This window comes from Pectinophora gossypiella, chromosome 10 (assembly GCF_024362695.1).
Source record: "Pectinophora gossypiella chromosome 10, ilPecGoss1.1, whole genome shotgun sequence".
Classification (NCBI taxonomy): domain Eukaryota; kingdom Metazoa; phylum Arthropoda; class Insecta; order Lepidoptera; family Gelechiidae; genus Pectinophora; species Pectinophora gossypiella.
The window spans coordinates 13,687,757-13,706,399 of record NC_065413.1 but is presented as its reverse complement, the minus strand read 5'-3'; the positions used below and the strand labels follow the sequence as shown (position 1 = coordinate 13,706,399).

Below are 18,643 nucleotides of genomic sequence, written 5' to 3'. Positions count from 1 at the left end.
TATGGAGCATACTCCACCACGCTGTTTCACTGCGGGTTGGTGGAGGTGTTTTTACGGCTAATAGCCGGGACCAACGGCTTAACGTGCCTTCCGAAGCACGGAATCATCTTACTTTTTCGGACAATCAGGTGATTCAAGCCTGAAAAGTCCTTACCAAACAAAGGACAGTCTCACAAAGTGATTTCGACAATGTCCCCATCGGGAATCGAACCCGGACCTCCAGATCTTGAGCCTAACGCTCTAACCACTAGACCACGGAGGCTGTCAGAAGCATTATAAAAATAATTGTTGCTTGATATTTAAATCAGATTATGTATAGAATTATATTGCTACCTACATTACTTATTTTTATTTTGATCAGAATAATAATGTGTAGAAAATGTAATTGTGCCTGGGTGTAATAAAAAGGGTACTTAATTATTTATACTCAAACACAAATATCCTGTTATCCGTAACATTAATACTATTAATATTATCTCCGAACTCCATACTGACATCGATCTATTTACGCGTTCGTTAACGAAATTCACAGACTTAGTTATAAAACTCTTGAGTTTATAATATTTAAGTATATTTTATTTATTATTTTATTTTGTTTGGGGAGCTTACAGCTTAATTCACACAATTGCATTACATAGTCGAATTGGGATTGCCTGTAATGTCTATGTAAATTGTGAATAATAAATAAATAAATAAAATAGGAATCTGTACAGCGCCATCTATAATGCTTTTGAGGAACGTAGCCTTGAAAGTCTCTCATTAATTTCATTCTGGGTAAAAAATTGAGACTACTTACAGATTTATCTTTCAAAATAACAGCTTACTCCTGCCCCACATAAAGGTATATTTAATGTATTGACAGTATAATTTTAGTCAGTTATAAAAGCAGTACAATAAACAGTTTATGACTTAGAATGCGATAAAATTCTAAATGCCTTTGATTTTATGTGTTTTGCACCTCTAAAATAAACTAATTTCTTGTTCGTCGTAAAATTGCTGTTGTCTATAACCTAGAACAATGTATGTATCGTAACGAATACAAGTGAATTTTCCTGTCGGATTTTTTTTTTTTTAATTATTATCCGGTCTATTCTTTTGCGACGGAAAATTATACTTGATATCAACTCAGAGTCATGGTCTGAATCATCCCTCAAAGTTTTCGTTACGATGACACTAACATGTAGTCATAAGATTAAGTTCGTGCCTCACTCAGTACGGTCCACATAACACCAGCGTCGTGGTTCACGCCACGACTTGTGCTGAGTGAGGCCCTTTTATTTCAGAACGTCCATCACCACCTTATGATCATTTCAACGAACATCCTTCGCATGGTTTTTTGCGTACTTACTTATTTTTTTTCGACGAACATGATTTGTTGTAATTGTTTTGGGAAAATTGTAAGTGATGTTATTGTTTCGTTACGGTAAGTGGCGTCCTTTTTAATGAACAATTTCTATTCTAGTTTTTGTTGATATTGTGGTGAAACGAAAAAAAGGCCGTTACATATTTCTCGTGAAGTCAAATTGGGCGTTCATAGTAGATACGTATCGCAAATATTTATGAGCCAAAAATGTCTTCTTACTAATTTCCTTGGCATTGCTATGTACAACTTTTGTGGCAATTATTCATTGCACATTCTGCTTTCCCAACTGTCTGTTAGTCTGTTCATTTATAAGTTTAGAGCATCTGCAGAGAGACTGAAGCAAGTTACAGAGTTTCTGAAACAAGGTTTTAATATACTTGAGATTACTTCACAGACAACTATAGTTAGAAGTGGGTAAATTACAGGTCAATCATCCCTATCAGTATTCGCTTATTGGCGCATCTGAGTAAGGAAGTTTTTTGATATAATTTTCTCTTTGTGATCCATACGGTGTACCAATTTAGGTACGTCGATTTCACATAAGCAGATCTTACCTGAAAAAGAAGAAAATATAAATTAAGTACTGTTAATAATGCTCGTATACTTTCTTGTAACTACTATAAGTTCAAGCTTAAAACAAAAATGGTTTTTAAAAGATTTTTACACGTGTCATGAAAAATAAATCGAATAATCTCGTTAAGGCAAAAATAAAGAACAAAAATTGACCTTTTCTATTAAACTTTACGTGTATTATGATCTCCCTATCGTTATCATATTTTGCACGAGGTTTGCTTACCTAATCTTATAATACTTAATTAACGATCCCAACATGATTTGGAAAACAAATGCAAATCATTGGTTTATACCCGTGCTGGATTCAAACGTATCTTAACACGTTGGTTGTCAGTTTTTTACCATCTTATCGTGTGGGTTGTGAGGTGGAATAAACCTCATCAACCATGGTTATCACTGAGCCGCCAAAGGAAGAATTTTACTTTGTTAGTAACTAGTTATGAATAAAGAATGTTTTGTCTTAATACGCAACCAGTTGCGAATATGTAACACATTCTCCATCATGGCAACTAAGGGTGGTATTAATATACGAATCTTCAGCTGAGACTGCCCTCAAGATCATGCTCAAGTCTCTGTTTTTATATGAGAACTGTTACATTGACATGATCTTGAGGGCAGTCTCGAAGTTGACATTAGTTTATTAATACCACCCTCTTTTTTAATAAGATTTCTGAATAAGGTAGCTATAACAAATACCAGAAGGTTCTGGTAATAAAGCATGTCGACGGGACCATAAAGTCGATTGAAATACAGCGGAAAATTATTTCTGTGCGCTTCCGGTTCCGGTGCAAATGAGTTCCGCCCCAATTAGCTGGCTGGAAATATTGGAGATATCAACATTCTTCTTTTTTCTTATTTTAAATTCTGAATGGAATTGTGTTTCAAACTATTAGTACTAGAGCGGACCGTAACAAGGCCTACGTTATATCAAGTGTGGCGTTTCTGGAAATGTTCCTGTTATAAAAAACTCTTTAATATTAAGGCTGCTTTTCTTTTTTAAATTGTTGTTGCTTGTTGTACTCTGGTTTTATCTGCCTAAAGGTAGATAAGGTAGGTGTTTTATAGTAACGCTGACAACAGGGTTGATGGGGTTGGTACTCCGCCACACAACCCACACGATAGAAGAAGAAGATCTGCCTAAAGGTAAGGTAATAAAGCTCTTGTTACATAATGTTTTGGCGCCGTTTTTCTTGCGGGCAACGTTTCCAAAGTAGGAATATTCCGGGGAGCGGCTTATCACTGGTTACAGCAGATATCACCCATTCAAAAAAAAACCTTTTCTCTCCGTAACAACTGTAAACTAGTCCCATCTTGGTAGTCAATGACGTAAGGTTTGTAAGGGTCCGCTCTCGTACTTACTTTTTATAAGGTTAGAAATTGAAATCTTCTATCGTGAGCGTTGTGAGGTGGATTACCAACCTCATAAACTCTGGTGTCAGGGTTATTATTAAGCCGCCAAAGGCGCCTGACATGTCTCATGTAACGACTACGTACTTACATCAGTAAGTAGTAACCGGGACCAACGGCTTAACGTGCCTTCCGAAACACGGATCATCTTACTTTTTGACAATCAGGTGATCAGTATGTAATGTCTAACCTAACCAGTCTGTGATGTCTAATAAATTGAAATGTTCGGTATGGACTTTTGTTTATTATGAACCCTACGTTTCAAAGCAAACCAAATCTACCAAATGTCACATCAAAAACAGCCTAAAGCAATGAAGATGCTCACAAATTGGTGCTGCAAAGCTAAATACTGCTGTGAAACGAATAGACACCAGACAAATGTAAATAAAATTCTACAATTAAAATAAGTCCCTTGAAAAAGTACACGCGGCATGGGTGACGCATCGCGCGCGGTGCAACTTATATCATTGGTTGTAAATACTTACATAAACTCACGCCTTTTTCTTACCGGGGTAAGTAGAGGCTATGGAATTCCATTTTCCTCGATCCTAACACACTTCTCCTGCTTTCTCCAGATTCATCAATCGTTTCATACACGCATGCCGGTTCAGAGTAGATAGTACTATACTTTTTCCAAGCGAAAGTTGATGATAGGGCTGGCAGAGGAAGACCTAAAAGGACTGACATTGACCAAATTGGAGATGTCCTTAGAAAAGGTTTAGGTCTATGAAGCGATTGATGAATGTGGAACAAGCAAGAGAAGTGTGTCAGGATCGAAGCAAATGGAATTCAACAGTTTCTGCTTACCCCGGTGGGAAATAGGCGTGAGTTTATGTACGTTAACTACGTAGACAGGATAATTATGCTGTGTCGTAAATGACTTCGTAGATAACGTGACCCATGCAGTGGAGGCAGCTCAGAAACCCAACAAGTTTCTCGTTAATTTATGGTCTGTAAGAATTTATTTACGAGTAATAAATTCAGGGAGGCAATGTGCATTCAGTTGGAATTATTTGGTACTGGCATTTGTTTTCATTGCACCGGGTTTTCTGTTATTTCACTTTATGTTCGTTTTATAAGATGGCGTGGGGTAAATAAGTTGTGGTTTATTTGAGCTTGTTCTAAAACGATAAAGTTAGCACGACCACTCATTTGTACACAATTGTACTGTATTCATGTGTTTTGTCTGATTGTTGAAATTTTAGTTCTGTACAATAAAGTATATTTGATTTGATTTGATTTGAATTGGCTACTTGTCAGTCGTAACAATAAAATATGAAATATTCCGGATATGTTAGTTTATCATTTAACGACAATTATCCAATCAGGTGATTCAAGCCTGAAAAGTCGTTACCAAACAAAGGACAGTCTCACAAAGTCATCGGGAATCGAACCCGGACCTCCAGATCGTGAGCCTAACACTCTAACCACTAGACCACGGAGGCTTATTGAGATCATTGTTAAATACATATTTTATTTTTACAAAGAAAAATAAAAAAAAAAAGTTTTTTTTAGGCCGCCTGTTGTACTACCAATTTAATTATAATACTGTTTTTTTTAATGTGATTCAAGTGCAATAAAGAGTTTTTGTATTTATTGTATTGTATTGTACAAAATTAGAATGCGATTTTTATCTGTGTTTTACAAGACTCGAAACACGGGCGGCCATGATTGAGCTTCGTGTGACGTCACATTTCACAAAATAAACAAAAACTATCTGTCAGTTTTCTATTTATAATTTTTGACAGTTTCTTTGCTTATTGAAATGTGACGTTACTGGGCAAAATGTCACAACAGTTAATAAAATCGTCGACAGAATATAGCTCCATAATTATTCAACTAACGGTTTTTTAGACGGTGACCGAATGATACGTCACATTCCTCATTTTTAATACTAGTGGGTAGTTGCTCGTACAACGATAACGTTACAATAATAACAAATGTTCTTTTTTTCGTAAACTGTAAAGCTATGAAAAGGTCATTATCATCATCATCACCAGCCCACTAACGTCCCCACTGCTGGGGCACGGGCCTTCCCTATGGATGGATCGGGAGATCGGGCCTTAAACCACCACGCGGGCCCAGTGCGGATTGGTGGTTATTAACGACTGCTAATGCAGCCGGGACCAACGGCTTAGCGTGCCTTCCGGAGGAGCTCGAGATGAAAACTTGTTTTGTGGTCACCCATCCTATGACCCGCCTCAAAAGGTATGTATTAAAATACGAAATCCGTAACTGCTACCTAATATTACAATTAGGTCATCATAACACTAAACGATACATTAGAAGATTCCCGCGGAGACGTGATATTTTATGGACCCTTAAAATTTTATCTACGTTATTTCATTTATTACCACATGATGAGAAATATTATGAGATTAACATCAAGATGACCTTTTAGAGTCACATTTGAAATTAGATAGAACATTTCCGTAAATATTTCGCTGGAAATAATTAATGTATTCCTTTTCTTTTTTTTTACGTGACTTATTGTAGATTTGCCGCAGATGGCATTAACTACTTGGCCGGACAAATGGGGAGCGCTGAAGGCTCTCACCCGGTTTAATGTATTATATACACAAACATGAAATGGACGTTTACAAGGGAGGACTTATCTCTAAGAGAGATCTCTTCCAGCCAACCCAGAGGCAGTATAAGAAAGCTGCGGGAGAATAAAAGAGGTGCAATGTACGAAATACATTATAATAATTATATCTACATAAAACATAAAAACGGTTCGGTCGTTTATGGTATGAATAGGCTTGTTTCCAGCTAGTCAAATCAGTTACTTTTTAGTAAACGTCAAGGCACGAAATTACTATGGAATTTGTATGAAAAAGCAAGCTGTGACGTCACAGAAAAACGTGATAAAATATCGGACTTATTATTACGTTTTCCTTGATTAAAATTAAAATAAAAGTCAATGTTTTTCGTTAGTTTAAGATCTGTCTTTATTTAGTAAGTAATCAGAATTTGGAAATGGTGGATCTACTGCTGTTATTAAGATTTTAGACCGTACCACTTTGATTTATCTTAATTCTACTTTAAATAATTTTTAATAATAGTTAATGGTATATGTTTTTTTTATTAATATTGTTTGTAAAGTTGTTATTTTCTGTCATATAGTTTTTATTCATTTTTGTTAATTTTGTATGAATGTTTATTTTGTGTCTTATAGTTACCTTGTTTTTCCATCATCGCATTGGGCTTGCCTGTAATGGTGATGTGTTTGTACTATTAGATATAAGTATACATAAATAAATAAATTTCATAATTTATCTTGTACCCGACTCAATTTAGAATATTTAATTAATGGGACGGAAGGCAGATTTTTTGTTGTCTATGATTGTATTGGGGTCGGAGTGTCAAGGTGCATTTTTTTTTATAAAAAAAGTAAAGTAAAAGGAGTGAAGAAAAATAAAATATCCTTTTTAATTCTATATCCCACATCAATAAATCAGTTATATCTAAGGATTCAAGGAGTTTCATTTTTACCAACAACCCTCCTACATTACAAATCAATTAAGTTTTTTTTAGTTTTTATGACATGTCTAGGAAGATAAGCAGCTGTACGCTTTTTATGTTTTTATTCCTTTCCAATCCAGAAAACAACCAACTCAAGAAGTCAATACAGAAAAGATAATAAAGAAGAAAGCAAGCTCAAGAAACGATAAACGACGTCTATTTATTTTCTACGACAATACAATAAATTGTCGATCGCTTCGAACATCTCGTGCTACAAGCAAAAACATGAACGATAGCTTCAACGATAAGCTGTTGTACTTCATCACAGTTTTTTACCGCGGTAGTCATGCTACATGAAGTTACTATTCGCTGACGATATAATTCAGTCAGCACTTTTGCTCTGTTCTTCAATGCGGGAACTTTCTTCCCGCATTCGCATTTTTCTTTTTTTCTTTCTTTTACTTGCGTCATTGATTATTTGTGGCTCTGCCCACCCCATTAGGGATTACGGGCGTGAGTTTATGTATGTATGTATGTTCAATGCGGGATTGTAAGCAAGTAGCAAACGTAATGGTCTCTGTGGTTCAATGGTTCAGATTTGGACTCTCGACCCGGAAGACCTGGGTTCGTTTCCTATCTAACAAAAAACACAATAATATTGTACTGTCCCTAGTGAGGCCAAGACAATTCAGGCTAAAATAATCTAATTGTCCGAAAATCTCTTGAGCAGGTCCCGAATACTGCTTTGTACAATAAAACACCAGATAATAATTTTCTCAGAAAATAAATTTAAAGCTCATGTGAAGCTTACTTTAAGTAAAAAAGCTTATTATAAGATTAATGATTACCTAAATGATAAAAATGTCTGGTATTGAATGTGTTCCTCTAGTTATTAAGTAACTTGTAATATATACCCTCATTGGTTTTTAAAAGATGTGTTGCTGTTGCAGTTTCTTGTCATTTCTTCTCCTTGCGAAATGACGTAAATTCAAAAATGACCTTCAACAAGTTTGTCCATGATAATTACGTTGAATAAATGATTCTGATTTCTGATTACTTACTGATGTAAGTACCTAAGTAGTCGATACATGAGCCAAGTGAGGCACCTCTGGTGGCTTAATAGTACCTAACCTTGACACCAAAGTTGCTGGGGTTGGCCATCCACCTCACAGCCAATTAGGAAGAAGACTGTGTTGGATTGTGTCCTTCCTAACTTGATGGACTAGTATATAGGTAAAATTATATCTATCTATCTCAATTATTCAGGTTTCGGCTGCCGACAACAAATTGGTTGCCCACACATTATGACAGATCCTTTAAATAAGTGCATATTTTTATGTTAGCGCAACTGTGGTGTGTTTGGGCCCTAGTTCTCGTCCGATATTTTTTGTCCCTGTCTATTCCAGTTCACTATTGGGGACGGAACTCAAAAGTCAAAAATATAGTTACACTTTGAATCGTCAATTTACTTACAAATATATTTTTTTTTTGTCCTCCTGTTGATGGAGAAGAGGCCTGTGCTCAGCAGTGGGATGTACCGTCACGAGCATTAATATGTATACACTTTGGTACCATGTCATATTAACTTTTTTGACAAATTGAACTGTTAGTCTCACTAAATGTCAAATATGTTAGTGCGACAGAGTCCTAAAGTGGGTACGTTATATTGCTCATGACTGTATAATTATGCTGTTTATGTATATGTTTGGTTCATCATATCCAGCTTACGACAAGTTGTCTTTGATTGCTTGTGGTTCTGCCCACCCCATTAGGGATTACGGGCGTGAGTTTAAGTATGTATGTATGTGTCTTATTCGCCTAAAACTATCAGCTTCGCACAACCTGTCCAAACAACTCACAAGACTCATACCCGTAAGTCGTGCATATCTATTCTGTGGGATCAAACCTCTTGATAGATAAACTCTCCATTTCCTTTCACTTGCAACGCTGTCAAGCAATATTTTTCAAAGCGAAATATCAAAGTTGATGAAAAACGAAAACCGCTTTGACAATCCAATTCGTTCGAGTGAAAACATCCTTTGGCGACGTGAACAAACCGCCACTCTATGAAATTGGAAATTTGCAGTTAACTGATATGTATGTTTGTATTGACAAAAATAATACAAACAAAACAGTGGTCCAGTGGTTGAGCGCTGGATTCACGACCCGGAGGCCCTAGGTTCGAATTCCGGTGGGAACATATCACAAATATCACTTTGTGATCCCTAGTTTGATTAGGACATTACAGGCTCACCCTTTGTCCGAAAGTAAGATGATCGTTACATGAGCCATGTCAGGGGCCTTTGGCGGCTCAATCATAACCCTGACATCAGGGTTGATGAGACTGGTATTTCGCCACGATAAGATTGGCAAATAGAGACTGAGTTTCTGTGCTCGACTGGGAGTAAAAAATAGATACGTAAACATAATCTCTTGGCTTATTATTTTCTTGTTAGAAGTTCGGAGACTTCATTGTACCTATCAATAAGGTACACAAACCGAAGCTTGCACTTATTGAGCGACTTAAAAATGGTACTCAGCGTGTGCCCACAGTGATGCGACGCCATTATAGCTATTCCGTTTTTTTTTAACGTCCACTTTATCGTGAAAAATCGCGGTAAACGATTGTTTTTTGTTTTAAAATAGTCAAATATTGCAAAATAGAATGGAATAATATTTTCATAAAATCATGTTCGAATTTTAAAAAATATGTGCACGTGACAGATTTTTTGGACCAACTACTTATCACCACTAACATACATAACATAAACTCACGACTAACCACTAGCTATGTCTCCTTGTCACGTAGCTCAGCTGGAAAAAATCTCTTTCTTAGAGAAGCTTACCTGTACAGACAGTACAGGTAAGCTTAGCTAGTAGATTTCTTTGGGTTTTTTTTGTCTGTTCTGTACAAATAAATAAATAAATGAATAACAGACTATATCCTAATGGGGTACATGCATCACATGATGAACTAAGTACCCCTCAACAAAGCTTTCTATAGGTACACACATTGTTACTAAAAATAAGAAAAACCTAACTTAAAAACCGATTTCACTCCTGAACGTCAAATAAATGTTGTTGGAACGTAGAAATATGGAAAGTCGTGCCAAGATACGCCACGCTCAACGCTAACGTAGCAAATGCTGTGCTAAAACTTTTAAGATAAGGAAAACAGGAAAGAAATTGAGCTTAAAATCCTTATACATACAGGATGTTAAGTGACATCGAAACGTAAACTTCGAAGGATGATTCAGACCATGATTCTGAGTTGATATCAAGTGTCGGAAAATTCATGAAAATTTAAGTGTTTTTTAATTATTTTCAGTTCTTTACTTTTGGGACGGAAAATTCCATTTGATATCAACTCAGGATCATGGTCTGAACCATACTCTGTATAGTAGTTATACTATAAAGTAGGCTAATTGAACAAAAACAAATTTCAATCATCCGTCAATAATAGAAATAATATCAATCACAAACAATGCCATTTTATCCATGGAATTTACTAACTGATGGTGTTAAAATATCTTGCGTCAGTAGTCTTTACCTATATTACTATAAAAAATATCTTTATTCAATAGGTAACATAGTTACACTTTGAATCGTTAATTTTACATAACGAACGTCTCATCCGCCTAAAACTACTGCAGCTTCTCACAACCTGTATAGCCGGGGAAAAGAAGCTGCAAGAAAAACCTCGGCACAGGGCCCTAGACGTTAAAAATAAAAATAAACATAAAATATTGGTATACAATTGAGTAATTTAGCTGCCTAATATCAGTTCTCAGACAGTTAATCCCATGCATTCATATCTTCTAAATAATCACTAACTTTATAATAACCTTTTTAACTACTGTCTTAAAACAGTTGAAAGGCAAATTCTGAATGTCTTAATAAACTTGTGGACTCCGTGAGTTGTGCTTGTTATTGCGCTTTTATATTTCCAACGATCGCAAAATTTGAGCATTCACTACGCGGTCACTGTCGAGTGGCTTTTCAAGTACCTCCATGCCTCAGTGGGCACGTAAATCGACGGCTATTGACCGATGTAAGTGGCCATTAAAACGCAGTGGCGCTTGCTGCACGTCATTAGAACTAGAAGCAGTTTTCATACAAATCATACTTTTACGGTTGGTTTGTATGCCATAGATATACGATCCCGACAACCCGATTACTCTAGCCATTGAGGCGGCCAATCAGCTCGCGACACCAAACACTTCAGAACACCGATACCGACCCCGCCGGCGTGGACGACGTTTTCCCTTATTCAGCGCTTAATTCTTTCAAATGTACTTTTTTATATATATTTGTACACAATTAAACAGACACAAGAAACTTATAAAGAAAACAGATATACAGGTAAGCTTATCTCTAAACAAAGAGATTTCTTCCAGCTAACCTACGTGGTAAGAGAGACATTCAACTACATACGCGTACAAATTATTTAGAAATTACTTATACTAGTATAAAACAAAATAGAAACCTAAACCCACAAACCAAATTTAAATAAATTATATATAATATATATTCCATAAATATAACATATTATACGTATACTTTTTATATTGGTTTATAAATATACACATTATATACAATACATATACCTAAATAAATAAGTAAATGCATACAAATATGACGAATGCAACTCCAGCAAGACTATTCTTCCTCTCAGACGACGCTCTGAGCCGCGCTCAACTAGACACCCTCAGGCCTGTCGTCTTAAATTTTGTACCGGGTGAGAGCCCTCAGTGCTCCCCATTTGTCCGGCCAAATAATTAATGCCATCTGCGGCAAATATACAATAAACACGTCAAAAAAAATGTGGTATTGAATCCTTACACATTTACACTCCTTACACATTTCCTTGACATTTATTTAAATCTGTACAACAGCTAATTTCATAATAGGACCTTTGTATTTACACTTTTATATTTTAAATTTTATAAATTTTGCATGATTTATGTAATCTAAATGCACGGTAAACTATATTTTTTGTAACATCTGTCACACTGCATTTATGGCAAATAAAGAATCTTATCTTATCTTATTATATTCTATTAGTTTTAAGTTAAATAAACATAACCAATGTTGGCAGTACGTTTTGCCTCATTTTGGGTTTCAAAGAGACTTACACAAAGGAACAGTGTTGCAAGGTAAGCAAACGTGCGCGTCTTGGCAGTCGGTCTATATTTCTTTTTTTGCAATGAAAGCACATATTTTATTTGACTCGGGAGTGCCATCGAGTAGCACTCGTGGTTGTCTGCTAAACTGGATTTCCTAGCTGTGGATGGAAGGAATTTAATATTAAAGCCTTTGCTGGAGGTGGAAAATGGGATAATGTTGGTTTATTTTACGTATTTAAAGCTTAGCACGACTCTAAACTCAAAGTAAATAATTTAATATTAACACGTGTTTTTATATTGAAGGTTATTTTTTTCTATCCTTTTGAACAAACATCCTTTTTCCCTTGTGAAAAACTTAAATTATGTTATTGTCTTATGTTTGTGTGTTGCGTCCTTTTATAATAAACCATTATGTATCATTTATATTCTATAATATTTTTTCTTGCCTACCATAAAGGCAATTCAAAAGGAAAATCTAACATTCAGCTTTTGAATATAAGTAATAGTTGGGTACCTATTTGAAACTTGGCTTTAATTAGTGGCGTGACCCAAATTTATTTTATTTGAGATGTCAAATTCTTTCTACAGTGAGGTATTTCCGGAATAAAATAGATTTTCAAAGGAACGCGTCACGTTATAAGTTAACTACTTAGTTACAAAAAAGCACCCGGGAGTGTGTGTGAATGTGTTATATCTCATCATCACTATTTTAAGAGCCACGCTCTTCTCGGTGTAGCATTCTCCATTCTGTCTACCAAAGACCAATTCCCTCACATCCTAAACAAAAAAAATAAAAATGAAACAAAGCAAATAAAGTGTATTTGATTAGATTAAATTTGATACTGATGAGTATGTTTACAAATATATTAAGTTCAACGTGCTCTGTTCGTCACTTACGATCAGAGGAGATTGTGGCAAAACGCGAGAAAATTTTATTAAAAAAAAACTTACATCATTGAATTAAAATTACAAAATAAAAATCCACTCTATACCCGGGGTTTTCACACTTCTTTTTCTGGTTGACATATTACCGAGATGGCAACCATTATCGGAGAGGACGTGGCGCCACATATACCTACAAAGTAAAAAAGTATAAAATAAATAGTTCAATTCCCAGGAACGAATGTGATACAGAGTCTTTTTAAAACGATACAGAGCTTGGGAGCAGACGAGATAAAAACTCAACTAGAGGAAATGGGTACTCGCTACAAAGAGAGCTTTTAGAAATCCTCTACGAAATCTCTAAAGATTTCTATTTCGTCTCGAATGTATCCAACATACATTCCACCTACTCGTAGATAATTTGTGTGCGTGTGTGTGTGTGTGTGTGGGTGTGTGCGTGCGTGCGTGCGTGCGTGCGTGCGTGGGTTTTTGTGTGTATGCGTGTGTGACTGGCACAACGGGCTATTTCTCATTAGCGCCATGTTAGGCATCCACCTGGTAGATTGTATACCAAACGCCGAAATTCGGTAACACACTAATATACGATTCGCTAGGCTTAAGTGGAGATGGGCGGGACACTTGGCAGGACGGGAAGACAACAGATGGACTAAGGCTTACTGAATGGTGGCCAAGGGATGGTATGCGATATCGAGGCAGACCACCAGCCCGGTGGTCGGATGACATTGTGAGGTACGTCGGAAAGAAATGGATGAGACTTGCATAGGACCGGAAAGGATGGCGTTAAAGAGAAGAGGCCTATCCCTAGCAGTGGGTGACTACAGGCCGAGTAGTAACTTATTGCACGAAGATAGAAGTTTTATTCTTCTTCTACCGTGTTGCTTGTGAGGTTGATTACCAACCTCATCAACCTTGGTATCAGGGTTATTATTGAGCCACCAAAGGCCTCTGGCATGCTCTCAAGTTAACGACTAATTACTTACAACAGTATGTAAGTAACTTTCCTTCCTATGCACAGATCATCTTACATTCGGACAATCATTGTGATCAGCCTATAATGTCCTAACCAAACTAGGGATCAGAAAGTGATTTTTGTGATATGTCTCCACCGGGATTTGCACCTGGAGCCACCGGGTCATGTGCTCAACGCTAAGCCACTGGATCACAGAGGCCATTTATAGAATAAATATGGTCGCAAAATAATAAATTAGACAGACGCAAGCAACTCAGGTGCCGTAACATATTTCCCTTTTTATCCGTCCGACCCACGTTTACCAACCCTCAATAAACATAACAGTCAGAATAAATTTGTCAAAATTTAAAAAAGGCCCTTCATAAAGCTGAACGGCCAATAACAATTTGGAGTAACGAGATTATTGCATGACGCCAGTCCTGCCACTTAGGTTGGCTTAAAATTTTAATTTTAAATGAAGCTCTTAAAAAATAATCAATTTGAATTAAGAATTTAGATAAAGGAATGAATATTAGAGTGAGGAAACGAATTTAAATTTTGGGAACGATCGTTGAAGATAAAAACTGCCTACTTCTCCCATCAGGTGATACTGTTGAGTGCATCTTACAATTTTACAGTTCACTATACTATTTGAGTATATAAATATATAGTTTTGGTTATATTTTTAGGCTATAACCTTTTGCACAGCGTTCAACTGCAAAATCATAGTATATATTTATTTTCGAAACGAAAAACTTAGAAAAACTTATTTTCAGTAAAAACTGCCTTTTTTCAACTGGCTGTTTTTCTTTTTCGAAACTAATCCTTCGGTCGGGATACACTGCACATTGCTCCACGTTTTATAGAAGTTTATCACGAATTTTAGCTGGACAATATAGAGAACAGTCAAAATTCTTCAGCCCTGTTATGAAAACGCGTGACTTACCACGGACGTGTGTTGAATCTAACCTACAATGGTTCAGTATGCCCTAGTAATTCTGCCGAAGTAAAACCAGCTTCCATTCTGGTATTGATTTTGCCGTCGCGCTGTGCCGCGCCCGAATGTCGGCAAAGATATTTGCAGCGGCCACACGATATATTTCTATTATGTTTACCACTAGGCTTTTGCATGCGGTTGTGTTTCTATTGGGGAATTAGTCGGGGAACTGTTGTCGGGAGGGTTACGCTTGTTGATTTGGAACACACCTATACAACACAATCACAACATAAGCTCAGGACTACGACGTCTTGCGATGGGCGTACCTCACGGGTGGTGCGGTCACCTTTCTGTTAGACAAACACGATAGGTGGTGAGCCGTATCGCCGTTTATAATTACACAACTTGCATCCATCCGATCATGACCTATGCAGGGATAGTTTTCGCTCACGCGAGTCCCTCTCAAATCCAACGTCTACAGGTAATACAAAATCCGTGGTTCCTTCGCAATAAAAATCTGCACTTTGACCTAGGTCTGCCAACCATTGCCCAATGGCTCAAATTAGCTTCAAAACGTGTTTTCGATTCTACTCCGCCCAAATCGCTTGGTAGTTGCGGCCAGTTATGTTTTGTTCCATGTGAGGGCCATTAACAGGGCGCATATCCTGAAACCAAGAGATCAATCCGAATAGTCGAATTCAGTGGTCTATAAGCCCATTCCGTGCCTTTCTTTACACAGTTTAATTCTTTATTTTACGATCACAGTTAACATACGTATTCCAAAACTTTGATATAGACAATATTTCGTCGAAAAGCGGCCGTCAATACGCCTTCTATGTGGAGCTGACAGACGTCAATGAATCCGAGAGGAGCACAAAGGTTGCTTTTAGCATTTCAGTAAATCACGTAGCTTTGCAGAAACCCAAGCCGTCAGCTGGTCTTGGCGTTAGATGGTGAACCGCATACCAACAGATTACTGGGGGGGTAAAATGGCCACATCGAAGCAATTCATCTAAGAAAGCAATATTGCTATTTGACACTTTGATTACATTACGCACTTACTTTTATATGCGCAAATGTACATACATACATACATAAACTCACGCCCGTAATCCCAAATGGGGTGGGCAGAGCCACAAGTAATCAAAGACAACTTGCAGCCACTGTTGATACGAAGTCCTAAGATGGATATGATGAACCTTATGGGGATAAGGGATCAGCCTATCGCCCATAACATTAGTCCATCATGTTAGAGGACGCAATCCCTCTGTCGGTTTTTACGACATGCCCGGGAAGACAAGCAGCTGAACGTGTTCTATGTTTTTTATTTGCTCCCAGAACAGCATAGAAGCATGCGCAAATGTCAAACTGCAATATTGCTTTCTTAGATGAATTGCTTCGATGTGGCCATTTTAACCCCCTGGTTCTTTTATATTACAGGTAGCGACAATGTGGGGAAAACCGACATACTGTTTTAAAATTGGAGTTTGACTGGTTTTATTGACGACGATTTTATATGTAGAACATATCATGTAATTAGGCCGTGGTATCCCAGTTTGAGGTCGCAGGTTCGAATCCAGCACAGGCCTAAACCATTGATTGTCGAATTTGTTTTCGAATTCACGTTTGGATCATAAACGATTACTCACGTTCCCGAGAAATGCATTTTCGGAGGTATGTGACCTAACCTGTATTGGGCTAGTTTTTCCTTCGCGGGTTGGAAGGTCAAATCTTCAGATTAGGTAAGTGGACCCTGTGAGTTAATGTAAATTGTTCTAAGGGAGAAAAATAACCGTCATTTTTTTTTAATATAATACGCTCAGCCGACGCTTTGCGCCCAACTGGGCACTTAAATTTTTGTACCGGGTGAGGGCTCTCAGCGCTTCCCATTTGTCCGGCCAAGTACTTAATGTCATCTGAGGGAATCTTACTATAAGTTAAGTACGTCAAAAAAATGATGGTCTCCTAGCGAGATAGGGCTCATAACTTGGAAAATGCTGCCTACGCGTTGTATAAAACTACTTTAATATACTTTGATGACGTATAAAATAAATTATATTCGCAAATATAACCAAAATAAGCAGACAGAAAAAAGATTTCATATTCTAAGATGAGCACGCATTGAAGGGCGACTGTTGCTGTAAATTGAATCTGGTTACGAGATTCGTCTGAATTTTTTGTCGTGTTTGACTTCTTTCGCAAATATGCTTATAAAATATTAACATTTGATTTAAGTACCTATTTGTTTTTTCTTCTTTAGTTCTTTATAAATTTCTGTTTGATTTAAGTACCTATTTGTTTTTTCTTCTTTAGTTCTTTATAAATTTCTGTTTGATTTAAGTACCTATTTGTTTTTTCTTCTTTAGTTCTTTATAACTTTCTATTTGATTTAAGTACCTATTTGTTTTTTCTTCTTTAGTTCTTAATAAATTTCTTTAGGCAGTTGTTTCATGCAAGCAGTGGAAAAAATAGTACCTATTTAAAAGAACGTACTCAAACCATGTTCTAAACCAGTCAATGAAAATTTGTAGTAGCAATCCTACTCCACTCCTTTATTTATCTTCAAAGCGGGCGTGAATGGTACACATACTGGTACTATAAACCCAGTTCCGATATCCGAAGCCTCGATGAATGCAGACAGCTGTTGATTGGAAGTTGCGGTGTAGGCTGAAAGGATTTTTTTTATACCAGCAGTGTAGCGAAGAGAGCTGATAGTGTGTACCGTTTTAATTCCAGTGAACACAGTTTTACAGGGCTTTGTCGACTTTTAAATTTGTTTTGTTTTATTGTTTATTTATTTAATATAACGTAAAATAAGCTCACCACTGTATCCCGATTGGTACATCCATCGCAAGATGAACTGAGTACTCGAATCTCACCGAGCTTTCTGTTAGACCTGAAACAAGAAAGAAGGTTTAAACAGTGAGAAAATACGGAAAGGGTGAATCACCAGGTGGGTGAGTCTCAAAATTTCAAGTTTGGTGGCGAAATTTCATATTATTTTTTCGTGAAAAATTGGGTTCCGACATGAAAAAGATCCAAAAGGATCCTCGGTTCCGACATGAAAAAGGAATTTTTCAATTCCCAATTTCCCCAATTTTTCACGAAAAAATTATATGACAGTCGCCACCAAACTTGACACATTTTGATATTCACCCAGGTCATCTATGTCGTCTGTCGTCGTTGCCAATTTAAAATTTATTATGTGCAATCGGGTCAATTTTATAATTATATTAACGTATATAAGAGTTCATCTTCTATTGAGAAGAAGATAAGAGTTTGGACTGAATGTTTTTTAGGAGCAAAATACTATTCGATCATGACAAAAAGAAATTTGGTGAGGGTGACACATAGGAGCTTTTAAATTGGCAACGACGATATTGGCCCCGATTCCTGGAGACACCGCCTAATTTTATTTTAAGTTATATCCGTCATTTTCACATCCGTCGAAAAGGAAAGGGACGGATGATTCACAGCTCTTAATTTTAGGAAGAATGAGTAAATGAATGAATAACCTGGGCGAATCAAAAGGTACGTCGCTGGTATGCAATCCGTTTGACGTGCTGTCTACTTAACTGTGTCGGGTTATTGACGGATGTAAAATTTTTAGACGGTTGGTTTAGATTTGTGCTTAAAATTGACGTGTGTTCCATAAATTTTATGCCTGTCGATTACCCGTCCCTTTCCTTTTCGGTGGATAAGAAAATGACAGATATAACTTAAAATAAAATTTGATGGTATTTACAGGAATTGGCACCATTAACTTGCAATAAAACTCATATTAAGTTGTATCTTAGTTATGAAACAAAGAACACAAATGAACGTCAGACAAACACAAAGAAATGCTTATCATGTACAAAATTAATCTTTGTTTGCTGTGGCTCAGTAATAAAACGCTGCTCTGGGTTGTCATCGATCGC

At 36.7% G+C, this 18,643-nt stretch overlaps 1 protein-coding gene across 3 annotated transcripts in view; it reads right to left on the bottom strand.

Annotated features, from left to right (window-relative positions):
- Window positions 1-18,643, bottom strand: part of LOC126370144 (neuropeptide CCHamide-1) — a 195,777-nt gene that overhangs the window by 100,708 nt on the left and 76,426 nt on the right. For all 3 annotated transcript variants that reach the window (XM_050014898.1, XM_050014897.1, XM_050014899.1), the window contains exon 2: window positions 17,547-17,619. The gene's annotated coding sequence lies outside the window, so the exon portion shown is untranslated. The remainder of the gene's footprint in view (window positions 1-17,546; window positions 17,620-18,643) is intronic.